The sequence below is a fragment of the Mytilus galloprovincialis genome, chromosome 12, assembly GCF_965363235.1.
Source record: "Mytilus galloprovincialis chromosome 12, xbMytGall1.hap1.1, whole genome shotgun sequence".
Classification (NCBI taxonomy): domain Eukaryota; kingdom Metazoa; phylum Mollusca; class Bivalvia; order Mytilida; family Mytilidae; genus Mytilus; species Mytilus galloprovincialis.
The window spans coordinates 72,567,474-72,580,909 of record NC_134849.1 but is presented as its reverse complement, the minus strand read 5'-3'; the positions used below and the strand labels follow the sequence as shown (position 1 = coordinate 72,580,909).

General features: G+C 33.2%; 1 protein-coding gene across 1 annotated transcript in view; it reads right to left on the bottom strand.

Moving 5' to 3' along the window:
• The window catches only part of LOC143054760 (rho GTPase-activating protein 18-like), a 47,128-nt gene extending 44,336 nt beyond the window's left edge, over nt 1–2,792 (bottom strand). The window contains exon 1 of the mRNA XM_076227807.1: nt 2,644–2,792. The gene's annotated coding sequence lies outside the window, so the exon portion shown is untranslated. The remainder of the gene's footprint in view (nt 1–2,643) is intronic.
• Between the last annotated feature and the right edge of the window lie 10,644 nt (nt 2,793–13,436).

Sequence of the window (13,436 nt, the reverse complement as noted above, 5' to 3'; positions counted from 1 at the left end):
AGCACAATTATTATGAGTACAGAATAAAATGAAAGCTCAGAGAGTGTTGAAAATAATAGGGTTGGTACTTTATATGCAAGATGAAAATTATATAATTATCATGTAAAACATGAACTTAATAATTAACAAAAAGTTGTTGTTTAATGAGTCTTTTTGGCTGTATTGGGACATTTGCTGTTTGTCAACACAAAACGACAGCCATGGGTAAAATCAAAGGGCTTGCATAAATAAAATGCGTATGTTAGTCGACTTTTTAAATTCAATAAACGGTCATAAATCTGACAAGTTCGTGCTTGTGTTTCAATATCTATAATTCAGTCATGTTTTCTGTATTAATGGTTTCCACGAATCTTGTGCTTTGGGTATCATTTACAGTTTAAATTTCCTGAGACAAAGTCATTGCATAAATAAAAAAGTCCGCAGTTTTCTAATCACAGAAATTTGTGACATACCGCGATTTGCAGTCTTGGAAACAGCGTTTTTTTCGTAACACCAATATTTCATGTCATTCTCATTATCAATCTTTACTCTGGGAAGATGATGTTGTCATCATAGAGCAGCGGAAAGGTAGACTTAATCATTTTGATTAGATTTACTCGAGGTACAAAACCGAAATTTGAAACAGGAAGCAATGAATGAAACGAAATTTTAACGGTTACCGGTAACAGGAATGAACAAAATCCGGAAATCGTAAATTTTATAAAATAAAAAAATTCGGGGCGGGGCGATTTCAGAGGGGCGGGCGGGGATGAAAATCTATCAATTAATTTTAATTGGCCTTATAGATGTTTTGGGGTGTAAACATTAGCCAGTCAACTGGTATGCTTATAATTGGATGCTATTAACACAAAGTATAATGAGGATAGTAATGCCCTTTAGGCCAAATAAAAATATAAGTGTGGTTCCAGTAACCATCCCGTCCCTACTTTTTCGGCTTAAAAATGGCCTACCCTAAAGATTTTATTGTCATTTTTCATTAAGCACTGTTAAAGTCAGAATGTTGCTTCCATAGACTCAATGTAAAAAAAAACATAAAATAAAAAAAAATCCCTACCTATCTATTCTTACTTTTTGTCAGATGTAACTGGAACCACACATACTTTTTTATTTAGCTTTACCGTCAGGTACAATGTATCAAATGGTCATTTTCAGCTACCGTTAGCATCAAATTGGTTAAATTTTTACAGTGATTCGTCAAACTATCCTTATCTTTATTCGTCAGAGGTCTCAAACTATTATCATTTTGCTGTTTTTGGAGAAAATCTAACATGATTCTTCAAAATCAGTCAATTTTCCTATCATCTGATCATCTAAAAGAAAATGTGTACATTCTATCGTCATGCATAAAAAATTACTGTTAACCTAATTTGGCAAGAATTTTAACCGTGATTCTTCATGAAGATACCTTCATTACCAACCTCTATATTGCATACCAGTTGACTGACTTAAGGTTCATGTGGACCCTATGGCTAAAATGGCCATATTTTCACCTCAAAATTTACAGTACAGACAAACCTGCGCATCTGTAAAAAATATCAAGCATATATAGCATGCCCTAGATAAATAAATTTCAAATATGTTTTATGTTTTAGAAAAATAAAACTTACCAGGATTTTGCCGTGCACTTTTTTTCATTCCTCCAGAAGGAGCCAAAATAAACTAAGTTGGGAAACAGGTTTGAGAACTTCCCCACAGGTAATAATAGACAACTTTCGAGTTCGATGCATTTCCGTCAAAAACTCTGGTTTTAGTGAACGTCATTTGTGCGTTTAGGGGCGTCGTTACTTCCATTCCAATGTTGAGCGAGTGGTTGGAAAACTATAATTCTATATTGTACGAATTATACGACAAATTGAATTCTCAAAATTGACAATCAGCATTAATGTCATTAGGGAATTGTCATTAAGTACCTACAGAACAACCATTATTTCTTGTTTATCCTGCACAATGACGATCATCAAGACGCTTAATGAACGTAAATAGTGCAGGGATACAGGCGACCCCCTCTATCTGGTAAATGACGTCATAAAGGCGCGTATAATTGACGAGTGACAGATGAACTCGAAAGTGGTCTATTGAAGTGAGCTGTATTGCATGAAATGGACATGAGATGGACAATAGATACCTAACAATAATTGGTCATTTAAACTGTGTACCTGAGTGGACCATATCAAGGTAACCTCAACTGTTTGTTAATTTTATCATCTTCTGCAGGGACGAAAAAAAGTGTACGGCAAAATCCAGTTAAGTTATGAATTTTCTAATTCATACAATGCATTTGAATTCTATTTATCTAGGGCATGCTATGCCTTAAAACTTTTTCAGATGCACAGGTTTGCCTGTACTCAGAGTAAATTTTGAGGTGAAAATACGGCCATTTTAGCCATAGGGTCCACATGAACCTTAATATATTTCCACCCTAAAACCTCTTTGAAGCGTTCCTCTTGATGTCGGAACATGTGCAGCTGAGCTGCGTTTACCATACACTAAATAATAAGTGTGTAGTAAAGCCTTTACTACATGTATATTTATGATTAGTACAACCAGGATGAAAACGAACTGTCATTAGCTGTCAAACCTAGTCGTATGAACCTTGCATAAGTTCCTTGCTTATATTCATATTATTACTGAAGACGTGATTACCGTTTGTCTTTTTCTTTCTTCCTTTTTCTTTATGAAAACGTAATTCCACTTCAACGTTAATTATTTATAAACATCTCATCTTTTCCATCACCTGTGAGTTTTGAGATTTGTAAAAGCACCTGTTTATTTCCGGTTTCTGTATGAGCATGCGCTTGGGCAAAAAAAGGGGGTGCATTTAATATATAAAAACATTCTATATTACATTTGGCTTAACCGTCGGTTAGCTCCGATCCAAAACCCATGTTCGGATAGGGTTGACTTTTCTGCGACACTGATCTGATTTTCAAGCAAACCATGTCATATCAAAGTACTGACGTACTGTTTACTCTGATGAACATATTTAAGTTATGCAGAATGTAAAGTTTCATTTATTTCAATTGCATATATGTGTAAACAAAACAGTTTTTAACTTGGCTTCCACTTCTATAGAAATACACTATTTTGCCGGCTTGAATTAAGATATGCCTATATGGCCTTAATGGTATAAATCCAAAAATGTCTCTTCATGTTATTTTATATTAACTGTTAAGCAATCCCAAGGTTGTTGTAATGGATTGGATGATATTTGTTTGTCAGCAAAAGATATTAAAAACCTTAGTACTTATTTCATTACACTTATATGAAACAAATCCAGCATCTACCAGAACGAACTGCTAATACTGGTACTCTATTGTTACTAGGTCAGATCTCAATCTCGGGGGGGGGGCCACTTGCTATATAATTAGTGGTAGGGATGAGCCGCTGAAATAGGTCACTTTTTATAGGTATATTGATCCAATATCCACCCGTTTATAGTATGGATCACATTTCCGACCTTACATTGATTACGTGCTACGTGTACAATGTTTCGAGTTCTTTCGGAATTATATTCCAGGTAACTCTCTTCAGAGGTCGTCCGTTTTATTTTTATCGTGATAAAACGAACAATAATAAATAAAAGGTACAATAATAAATAAAATGTACAAAATAATAAACAAACAAACATTTAGAAAATAAAAATAAAACGGACGACCTCTGAAGAGAGTTACCTGGAATATAATTCCGAAAGAACTCGAAACATTGTACACGTAGCACGTAATCAATGTAAGGTCGGAAATGTGATCCATACTATAAACGGGTGGATATTGGATCAATATACCTATAATTTATGGAGATCTCAATTGACTTAGCTGTTGTTCATAAGCGAATGTTATGTACTTTTAGAAACATTGTAGCGAACAAAGACTCTGTTGAATGTAATATTGCCAATTAGCTATAAAAAAAAACAAGGACTCTAAGAGATGGTTTATAAGAATTATTGAGCTTAACTGATTGCTGACAAATATGAACTACCATCTCCTCATGAGTTATTAGTCAATCCTCTGTGTAAAAACAAATGAAAAAAACTGGTCTCGAAGGTTGTTAACTCAGTTTTCTGGCTGGACAAACTAAAAACTGACGCCAAAGAAAAATCAACTCTAAAATTACTTAATATTGAGGACACAATTATTGGCAAAACTCCAATCTAATTAAAAACCGATCTCTCATGCTCCCGTTTTCTGATATGACGCGACATATCAGAAAACGGGAGCATGAGAGGTCGGTTTTTAATTAGATTGGCAAAACTCATAACATGCATTTGGTTTAGTGGGGGAGCTGAGCCGTTTGCTGTCAAACGTTGTAACATAAAATCCAAACTCGCTTGTGGAACCTACACACTTCAACAAGACAGAGCTAAATTTAGTAGGCAATCTGTGAGTCCAATGTAAGCATGAACCTGAAGATCGTGAACACTTTATAATCAAGTGCAAAGTATTGGAGGAAGTTAGGTCTCCGTTCATCGACAAACTGAAATGTTATATTAAAGACATTACTATAAGTGGAACTCTATTTGATGAATTATTTCAGAGTAACAACAACTTGCTACAATTAATTATTGACTGCTCGAAGTTTCATTTCTTAACAAATCAACAACATGTACACATTAAGAAAATCAGTAGTGCTAGACTATGCTTTAGCTTACATCAAAATCATTTGATGTGAAGTATAACTTTGATTTATCTGATTTATAATAGAACAGCTAGTTTAGCTTCTTTTTTTTTCTTTTTTTTTTTTGTATTCTGTTTTGCTTTTAACGGTTCACGTTACAAAATGGTGGCAGCAGTGGGGTCAATGATTCCAGGAGATGAAAGAGTACATTACATTTAGTGTAAGAATTATCATGTTTAAATTGAAATGTGCGCGGATTCAAACAGAGACTATGAAAATTGGTACTTATGCTATTGATTTCACTTGTGTTGATAGGGATCATAATCATCAATGTACTCGTACAAAAAAAAATCCGGGGTGGAACAGTTATCAAAATCCGTATATTCCGCCCTTCAGTTAGATGATGCCGATACATTCCCCACAGGATCAGGATCAGACGACTCCGCCTAGTAAAATACCTTATGTCACATATATGTGGTGGGTCAATATTCGTCTCCTATTATCACCAGTACATCAGTACCTCAGCAGTTTAAGCATGTTAGTGACAATAGCGTTAATTCAACAGGTGAAAATTATTCAATTGAATGAAAAGATTTTGCCTAAACAGTGGCGGATCCAGAACTTTTCCTAAGGGGAGCCCGCTGACTGACCTAAAAGGGGGAGGGGGGCACTCCAGTCATGTATCAGTAATTTCCTATATAATCAACCAAATTTTTCCCACGAAAAGGGGGGGACCAGGCCCCCCAGCCCCCCCCCCCCCCCCCTGGATCCGCCTATGCTAAAAATGATTTTGTGTTTGCATGTTTGCCAGTGTATTGATAAGTGGAGTGATACATATGTATCCGTGGCACGAGTTTATTTGCTGGTTAGAATTAAAATGTGGAGTCATTTGTACAACTGTTTTTATTCTATTTTTGCTAACAGTGATTGTAAAAATGTCAGAGGGATTTAAATAAAATACGTAGGAATACATTGTATGGACCATGTACACTGCAGCCGATACATGGAAGCAATTTCACTCCTATAGAAAGAACTTATCAGGAAAAAGACCAAAAGGTGCGGAAGAAATTATCCCTCGAGCCAGAAGGATCCATCGAATCATTACAACGTTTCGGGAAAGAATATCCAGCTAAACAGTTGGAAAAACATGTGAGAAGAACATTTGATGGAACTACCCAGGATGTTTGGTCTGACTTTTTGCGGTATAACAAGAGCATTGCTAAACAAACCGGCTGGACAGACGGGAAAAAAAACCGGATGGTTTTCCTAACTACATTAAAAAGTCAATCAAAAGCGCATGGAACACCTGAGATAACCCCAGTTTTTAGTGGGGTTCGTGTTGCTTATAGTCTAGTTTTCTATGTTGTGTCTTCTGTACTATTATTTGTCTGTTTGTCTTTTTAAATAGAACCAAATTATTTAATAATTTCAATACACATTTATATAAAATCTAGCAAAATTGAAAAAAAAAACGTTTACCTGGTTAGCGTTTTTTGTATTCGGTCCTTCTGACGATTAACCGGTTAACCGTTGACAACACTGCTTTTTTTTAACCATGACGTTGTCAGTATATTTTCAATCTACGAGTTTGACTATCCCTCTGGTTTCTTTCGTCCCTCTTTTATGTGCATGGATTATCTGATAGTGATATTACGAACTGGAACTATCTTTTGCCGGAAAAAGAACTTTGCTTTGGGTACTCTAATATAAAGGAATCTTATCGAGTAGAAGCTGAATTGAGAAAACGTAAACTTTTAGGGAGCAAGGACAGTCCGTTGAAGACCTGTACAAACGGGCTTATCCTACCAGACACTGTTTAGAAAAATAGTAGATAGACTTTCCTTGACGTTCGTGTTGAAACAGAGGAATCTAGACTATCAGGTAGACGTTATCGACCCAAAACTTTACAAGATGCCGTGACGAGTGCTATTGAGGAATAACTATAATGCATCAGTCATGTCAGCCTTAGTAAAAGGCACAATAATTCGGTAAAAAAGACGGTGTATTCCGTTGAAACAAATGATAATGATCAATATTCAAGGAGAAAGAACGAAAACTCAGCACAAAGAGGACGACACGTTCCAAATACCACAAATTACCACAAAGCAATATTGGAAGATGTAGAATGTTAAAATTGTGAGGAAATTGGACATATAACAGAAGCCAGTGTTGTCGATTTCAGACGAGAACTATGTTCCGCATGTAAAAACGCACAGAGAAGAGACAGTATCACAATTAAAGTTAAACAGAGCATGGTCGGACATAGGCCATGCTCCAACCGCAGCTTATATGATGCCTAGCACAAGTGTTAATATTGATATTTCCAGCAAGGAAAGTTAGTCTAGAGGGGATATATGTGAATGTGCAGGATATTCAGTAGACGATTCTAAAAGGAATAAAGCCATTCAAGAATACCATGACAGCCAGCCTGAACAGGAAAATCTGAACAGTGAATATTCAAATATGAACGACAGGCAAGATAATGTAGCTGTGATAGCTAGTGTGAAAGGAAATTCAAGAATGGATGATGATAGATAGAATAATTGGGGGATCCGCTATAAGTTGGAAAGTTGAAGCCGGATTCAGAACATTTATCACAGAACAGGGCTACTATAGTATAATGCCGGAATGTAGACCTGTGCCGAGCCGAGTAGATACTCAATTTAAAACTGCAGATGGAAGTACACTGAATATTTTAGGTACGGTTGTAATGGACTTGTATTTTGATGAATTTTGTGCTGTGCATTTCCAATTCATTTTTGAGATGTGAAACTTAATCTTTTAGGTGGATATTTTATTTCAAAATATCGATGTCAATGGAATTTCGACTCGGGATCACTAAATATAAACGGATTTACAACTCCTCTTGAGCAAGAGAGTGTTAATGTACGATCTAGTCGTGTTATAGTAATGTTTTTCCATAGACATTAATGCGAGACATGAAATAATTATAAAAGCTAAGCTCACTACGAAAGTTTATGCTGACGACAATTCAGAGGTGTATGGCATTTTGTGGCCTGATAGTAATTTCATGAAGAAGTATGGATAAGTCATTGGAAGAAATTAAAGTTGAGAGGTTTAGGTATAGAGATACTTTCTATGATCCGACAGGAGAGCCAGGAAAGCCAACAATTGATATGCACATTATCAAATTGAAAGAAGAAATTTCAATAAAAAAAAACTCTCCAAGACAAATACCTCTTTATATTAACGTCAGGCGATTGAAGATGAAATAAAGAAATTAGATGATAAGAAACTTATTGAAAAGTCCAATAGTCCTTGGTATTCAGGCTTAGTATTCGTGCAAATGAAATTCTTTCGAGGCGGCTGTGTATTACAGGAAATTGAACGATAAGACGATCAAAGATGCCTATCCAATCTCTACAATAGAGGATAATATAAACGCACTCAGTGAAGCCAAATGGATGTCAGTTTTTCGACTCAACAGATAAAGAAGACTGTAGTTTCTACACCTAGAGGTGATTTATACCAATATGTTACGATGCCATTTGGATTGTGCAACGCCAGAGCAAATTTTCAAAGAATTATTGAGACAGCAATGGAGGATTCTAGTGGCATGTTCAAGTTTTGAACCTAGATGATATAATAGTGTATAGTTAAACATTTGATGAACATTTGGTTAATTTTCAGAAAGTCTTTCAGAGGTTATCAGATGCTAGATTACAGATCAAAGCTGCAAAGTGTATTTTTTTTTAAACACGAGGTAGAGTATCTCAGACATATTGTGTCAACAAAATGGCTGCGGACAGATTCTTGTAAGGTACTGGCAAGAGTCAAGATGGAGTCCTCGCTACAAGTTTCCGAGTTTAGATCTTTCATTGGACTAGTTTCTTATAACAGAAGATTTATCAAAGATTTTTCGAAAATTGCTTAGTGTCTTTTTAAAAGCTCCCTGGGAATGTACAAGAGGTGTGAACAAACTTCTGTGTTACTTGAAGAAAAAAAACTTCAAGCTCTGTACGTTCATATCAAGAAATTGACAGTGAAGATTTTATATTCGATGCAGATGCGAGTCATCTTGAAATTGGGACAGTGTTGTCTCAAGTTCAAGAAGGACACAAGAAAGAGTGATATGATACGCAAGCAGAATTTTAAACAAACCTTAATGGAATTATTGTGGAACACGAAAAGACCTATTAGCAGTAATTGACTGTCATTGGATAGAACGTGATTAATAACCTGTGAATAATTTTAGAGTTTATTCGTTAATGATAGTTTTATGGAATAGGAACTCCACAGTTCTGGAAAGGGGGAGTTGTAGCATATTTTCATTGTTGTTCATCCAGTCGGAGCCCAAGTGAACCAGCTGTCTAGGATAGTCTTTTATCACGTCTACATTATTGTTTTGGTGATACTGATCGTTTCAAAATGCATCACAGAAAACTTTATAATTGTGTCCATGTTGGAGAGCATTGAGGATCCACAATTCCAAAAACGTTTTGTCAAATACAACTAAAACAAATCAACACAAGAAATTGGTTAAATAAACAATTTTAATATCGTTAACATTAGCATGTGTAAAATCTAACAATAAGTGTCACATAATATAATAATTGCACTTACTCCATCCATTCATGTGAAAATATATCTAACAAACATACTCATGTAATTCAATACTCTTGTAATTCTGTTGCATAAGTGTCAATTTTGTATTGTTTATCTGATGGAGGACGTTTTAGTTTTGTGAAATGCCACATCAACTGATCTTTCAGTAAACTAGATTTGACAGACAATTTAGGGGAGAAGTGTTTTTTAGATGTCCCCTTTAAAAAAAAAGATGTTCTAAGTGACTTGAGACTTCATCTAAGCAAAAAATTACAATTTCTATTAACATCAAGAAAAAAGTTGGAGTCACAGAATAGTCACCAAATCATATTTGTCTTGCCAATATCTTTTTAAGAATTGAATGAACATAAAAATAAGTAAAAGATCAATGAATGAGGCCTCAGATTGAAGTCAACATATTCATTGTAATGATAATTGTCAATACTAGCTTAGGTAATAAAATATGTAGTAATGCATGAAAAAATACTTAATTTAATGTTTCCAGAATTGAAACTATTTGTTAACAATTCAGAAGAATTTTACTGACTAAGCACCACACTATTTCAGAAACTAGCAGTTGCCAAAATAACTATTAAGTATCAAATATATGTAGTTTGAATTTGGTCAGACCATCTACCAAACACTGAGCATAGAAGATAATCAATCATTCTGTGACATCATAAGCAAGATTTTCAACAAATAGACTGAATATCTTTTTGGTTATTCTCTTTATCATTTTTTAAGCATGTAAAATTCATATAGAAATAAAGCTTTTACAGAATATTGTTATTTTTTTCATTCCTGTATACCCATGAAAAGGGTTTAATTAAACCTGAAACTTTAATGTTTTCTTAAAATACATAGATTCAAATTTGTTCTAAACATCAGAGATAAATTGAAAATAGCCAGTTTAGTACCTCCTACTTTAAACCTTTTACTAGATATATCAAAAAAGCTTTAATTTTGAACTTTTAGGAACAAAAAAAAACATTCCAATTCTGACAAAATAGTCTTTTCATTTTAAATATGTTGCAATTGTCTATGATGCTTTTCAAAAATATATGAAATGGTGTTTTTTTGTACTTATTTTTTTCTAAATTTATTTGCATTTTGTGTTCACAATATTGGTAACCTAGACTTGAAAACAAGATTACTGTGACCTGGTTATATATATTTATGCATAATCACACATACATTTATACCTTTCATTTGTTCATTATAAATTCTATTTCATCTAATGTTTGTATTCACATGTGTATTCCATTTCTCTTGCATATTCAAGGAATTTTTAAATATGATTTATTGGAAGTAAGCAATCATCTTAAAATGCTTGACTAGACATTTCTTCTCAATTTATTTTGTAGCTCTATTCACTTTAAAACTGTAGTTAAAAAATGCTATATTCAATTACATTGTACTTTCTATCTAAAGTTTTTTTAAACTATACACTTCAAATTCTGAATTTCACATTTCACTACTGTTTATATTCTAGTGAACTCTAGTGATGTTAAAAATTTTAAATGCTTAAAACTAAGATTATGAACTATACATCTCACATTGTCATACAATGAAAACATTTAAACATGAGACAAACTGATTATTTTTCTCACTAACTAGTGTAATATGAATGCAATAATTTATAATCTGAGACAGAGTTGATTTTTTTAACATTAATTTAAGAGGTTTAAGAAGCCTTAAAATGAGATTTGGCTGTGAAAAAAATCACAAAGTCATTTTTTTTTAATTGTTTGATTTTGTTTACCTTCTCCCCTAAAACAACAGTCTACCCTAAAATAAATTATGTGAGCTATAACTGTTTCAAATTTTTGTTTTTAAGATTATTCCCTACTCTAAAAACTATTTCTTGCCAAAAACATTTAACTTATGGTTTTGGCTACATCAAAAATCCTATCTACCTAAATACATGGCAAAGGTAACATCAAACACAAAAAGATAGTCCTTGCAAAAAAGTTTCTTTTCCTGACTAGATTTTCCAATTCTTTCCTATTGTGCACACTATCTTATTAAATACCTAGACTATACATTGTTCTATACTACTAATAATAAATATGTATTAATCACAGTAAAATATGTTTGTCATGATTGGTTATATACTTAATATCAGTCACAATTAAATACCATATGAATCAAGTCAGGTTTTAGATACAAAAGAAATATATATACATATTATATCCACGAAATCAATTTTGAAATTATATTTTAAGACTTTTGTCAATCATTGGTTCTTTTTATCATACTGTAACAAACTGCTCAATTTTAAACAAAAAAGTAGTTTTTATCATTAAACCAGAGTTTTATCCCTTGAAAGCTCTTTTCCACCAAGTTTAGGAGCTACACATAAACATATTATATTAAAAAAAAACTGAATTCTTTTTATTACATTACTCTTAACACCAATTTCAAGTTCAGGATATCACTCTAACTACCCTAAAAATAATTTTGCGTATATTCTTCACATGAAATTGCAAATCAATCACTTTGGATGTGTTGTGAAATATTTTCTTTTGTGACACTAAAACATTAGGGGAAAACATTTCATATCCTTGGATGGTTGACAAACTTGACATTGCTGTATAAATTATAAATCATTACTAATCAGTATAAATACTACAGACTAATATTTCAAACTACATTTGGGCTATTTCATTTGACTGAACATGGGAGGGTTGGAAGGGATTTCCAAAATTTCATTGCCATAAAAATACTACCAGTAATATTAACCTCATTCTGGATTTATCTTCTCATAATGTTATAATATTTATTTGGCATCCATAAAATGAACATACAACTAAATTACCCAAGACGTATGTATAGAAATAGAATTTCCCTTCCTACACTCCAACATTCATAATAATGGAATAGTCCTTATAGAATCACATGTTAATGGTGGGATAATCACATGCACTAGAATTTACAACCAATCGGAATTAATCTTTACATTTTCAACCTATAAAATTTTCTACTCTTATATGCAGAGTTTTCTATATGTGATGTGGTTTTTGCAATTTACACATGCAACTGTGACACAGTCTTGGAATCAAGTTAAAAGGATAAAAAATGAATTTTTGTAATAATAATCATTCAATCCACATATTCACTCACAAGATACTTTTGAGTTTCATATACTAGTCCAAACATTTTTACACACTATTTTCATATTATCATCATGATCATATTTGTGAATATGAATGATTAGTTTTTCATTTGACAAAACGGTTATATTAAACATTCACCCATATACTCTTCCCATTTATCTTTCAACCAAAAAATTATCTTATCAATGAATACATGATAAAAATCCAATGTTACATGATGTCATATTAATAATATCAGAAAACTTAATTAACCCTCTTTGATGTAAAAACTATGAAGTTCCAATATAAAACTTATTTTAAGTGGGATTGTACGTGGACATGGGTGCACAAACATTTATGATGAAAGCTTAAATATTTAAATCCCTTAAATCTGCACATAAAAACAATGCAAAAACAAAGGTCAGAAACTGACCAAGCAATAAGCTGACAAAAAAAGAAACTCCAAAAAGACCTTCACCTTAACTATACGAATTAAATGTTCCCGAGAAGAAAAACTTTGTGCCAACTATAATTTGTAAAATAACAAAAAGCAGAGACTGAATATTTACAACAAATTGACTATTATGAATGTACATGCATGCAATGCAAATATATTTTCCATATTTATATCATGTTAACAGAGTATCCCATGACTGTAACTGGTTAACTGTCTTGTTTAAACAAGGAACAGTATATTTAAACACTGATACACAATAATTCAGATTTCAGTTGACAGACCTTAAGACAATATGCAGTGGCGGATCCAGGGGGAGGGTTCCAGAGGTTGGAACCCCCCTTTTTTTGGATGATCAATGCATTTGAATGGGGACATATTGTTGGAACCCCCTCTTTGTCCTGGGTTGGAAACATACAACCCCCCCCCCCCCCCCCTTTTTAGAATGGCTGGATCCGCCCCTGATATGTACTTGGATTTGTGGTCACCTGAACTGACAAAATCAACAACAAAATGTTGAAATAAAACAAATTGTGTCAAACAAACAAAAAATATATAAAAAAAATTTGGTTTCGTCATAGCAATAGAATTTGAATAAATAAATTGTTTTTTCAATATGATTTTCAGACACACACAAAAATTTGCAGCAGTCAATTTTTTTATTGATGTTTGCAATCATTTATATAAAAAAAAATAATAATTTGGTTCAT